This window comes from Chiloscyllium plagiosum, unplaced genomic scaffold (genome assembly GCF_037043375.1).
Source record: "Chiloscyllium plagiosum isolate Xiang-an unplaced genomic scaffold, Cpla_swu_hap1 HiC_scaffold_34, whole genome shotgun sequence".
In the NCBI taxonomy this organism is placed as follows: Eukaryota; Metazoa; Chordata; class Chondrichthyes; order Orectolobiformes; family Hemiscylliidae; genus Chiloscyllium; species Chiloscyllium plagiosum.
Window position 1 is genome coordinate 43,399,317 of NW_028270172.1, and position 3,221 is coordinate 43,402,537.

The window sequence follows — 3,221 nt, forward strand, 5'->3', positions numbered from 1 at the left end:
AGCAGCCTCCTGTGCGGCACGTTAAGGTAGCCTTTGGTGTTAGGAGCAAGGTACTGACTGACTGGCAGTAGGCAAAAGAGTAGGTATAAAGGAATCTTTCAGGATAGGAGCCAGTGACTGGTGCAGTTCTGTAGAGGTGCATATTAGGACCACAATTGTTCACATTATACATTAATGATCTGGATGAAGAAACTAGGAATTGTTGCTAAGTTTGCAGATGACACATATAGGTGGAGGGACAGGTATTATTGAGGAAGTGGAGACAGTACAGAAGGACTTAGACAGGGAAGGAGAGTGGGCAAAGAAGTGACATATGCAATATAATGTACAAGAGTTTCAGCGTATGCACTATGGGAGGAAGAATAGAGGCACAGACCATTTTCTCAATGTACTTTGCATTTGCAAAACCAAAGGGACCAGGGAGTATTCATATAGGATTCTCTTCAGGTTAACATTTGGCAGTTAGGAAGGCAATGCAATGTTAGCATTAATTTCAAGAGGACTAGAATACGGAGGCTGAATAAGGCTCTGCTTTAGTCACATTTGGATTTGAATGCTAAATAGAATGGTAATTAAATGAGAATGGAAATGTGTTGCTGGAAAAGCGCAGCAGGTCAGGCAGCATCTAGGGAACAGGAGAATCGACGTTTCGGGCTTTAGCCCTTCTTCGGGCATTAGCCCTGTTCATTCCTGAAGAAGGGCTAATGCCCGAAACGTCGATTCTCCTGTTCCCTAGATGCTGCCTGACCTGCTGCGCTTTTCCAGCAACACATTTCCATCTCTGATCTCCAGCATCTGCAGACCTCACTTTCTCCTCCAATTAAATGAGAATAACCTAGAGTCTGATATTCACAATATCTACTCAAGATTTACTTGGAAATTTGACAAGTATGAGATAATATTCATCAAGACACTGGTAATTTAATATTCTAAATAGAACAATCTGATTCACGGTGTTGAAGTGTGATGGTTAAGGAATCTATAAATGTATGATTTGTGACTGGTTATTCTAGTAAATTTCTAATTGCAGATTGTGAAATAGAGCTGCAAGTTGTCACAAAGTGAACATAGACCAATGGACTTTCAAATGGTATGATGAGAATCTGATTTTATTTAATCCTTCATGGGACATGGATGTGACTAGTAAGCCCAGCACTTGTTGGCCATCTTCCATTACCACTTGAACTGAAATACTGCTAGATCACTTCAGACAGCACTTGAGTGAACTACATTGCTGTTGCTTTGGAGTCACATTTAAGACAGATCAAGTAAAGGATGGCAGATTGCCTTCCCTAAAGGACACCAATGAACCAGATTTTTTAAAAAAATGACAACTGAGTTTACAGCAACCCTACTCTGATCCTAATAATTATAATGCCATCTAGAAGAGAGAAACAAAGTCCAGAACAAATTTCAACCACTATAATATTTTGAAGAAGCTATTCTGGACATTCGCAATCATGTCAACATACTAAAATTGACAACACTTACATAACTCTGGATCAGATTGAATGTGTATGCTAATGGGAAGTTGCTGCCTGGATAGAGTTCAACAATTATTGTGGCCAGAACAAAATGGCGCACTCTGTTCTTTTGCTGGTGTGGTTTCAGTTAATTACAGTGCAGTAATTTTACGGTCTAAAAACAAAAATCAGATGATGATATTGAACTACAATCCTCCCTTGATAGCTCTTGGCAGAAAAACAGAAGACCTTTTGGGATTATGGGAACAAGAATTTACACTAAATACATATTGCAACATACTTTTACCATCCCCCCTGCAGGTTGCGCAGTAGGTAACTTCAATAAAGCAGCACATCCCCAGTACAGTGTTGAAGTGTGCTCAAGCTTTTAAGTGGTATTTAAAACCAAAACTTTGGGGCGAGAGGTACTACTGACCATAGTTGACACTTAGTGTTTTTTTTAAAAAAACGTTGCTCAAGCATAGAATAGCATGGACAGGTCATTCAACCCAAACATATTTGAATGGTCTCTTTCAAGAAGCAGTCCAGTTTATCCCACTACACAGCACCACATAGCTAGTTGAAAGAAGAAAAGAATTGCAGATAAGTAATTTCCTTTGGAGGGCTACACATGAATCTGCTTTCTTCACTCAGACAGTACATTCCAAATCCTAACGGATGTTAAAAATCTCTTCCTTGGACAGATATTTTTAACAAAACTGGTTTATGTGCATCACAATCTTCAAGAGAATTAGGATTTTTCCAATCAAGTAGAAAACCATCTGATTTTAACTGATCCATCTATATGAACAAAACACTCAGCACAAGTTTCAAAGTGCTCTGTCTATTAGGTCCAAAGTTGCGAACTGTTTTATAAAACTGGCAGGAAAAAGCAGGGTAATAGCTCACTCAACAGCCACAACAAATTGTACAATACTTGAAAATAAACCCCAGCAAGACTGCTGCCAAACAGCTGTAGGAAAATGGGGTCAGAGGCATTGTAGTGGAGTGCCTAGCCTGTTCCGATTGCAAACACTTAACATCGCAAGAGGGTGTAGAGAACAAAGTGCAAAGCACCTCTCCCTGTGAATTATTACAGCAGAGAGGAAGCCATTCGGCCAACTGTGAATGTACAAAGGCCAGCCTTTTAACAAGGTTAACAGCTTCAAAAGAAAACTTGACAAGTATGCACATTATTATACAATGAATATCTGGCATAGAAAAGGCCCCTACTGGACAACAAAAATTAGGAATAAACAGAGTTTCATCTTAATGTCAGAGTCATACAGCACAGAAACAGACCTTTCAGTCCAACCAGTCCATACCCAACATAATCCCAAAGTAAAGTAATCCCACCTGCCTGCTCCTGGCCCATATCCCTTGAAACCTTTCCTATTCATGTAATTATCAAAAATGTCTCTTAAACATTAATTGTACTCATATCCACCACCTCCTCAGGAAGTTTGTTTCACATGTGAACCACCTTGTGTAAAAAAAAAACCTGCCCCAATGTATTTTTAAATTTCTTTTCACCTTAAAAATGTGCCCCTAGGCTTGAAAACCCCATCTTTGGAAAAAGACAACCGCCATTAACTCTATCAATACCCCTCATTTAGTTTATAAACTTCTAGAAGATCGCTTTAACAGGTATTTTAAAACAGATTTTAAAAAAGTTACATTCTGCATTATGGTTACATTTAAGTGCATAGATAATTATTAATTTAGTTCATAAAAATTTACCAAATTAACAAACAGGAC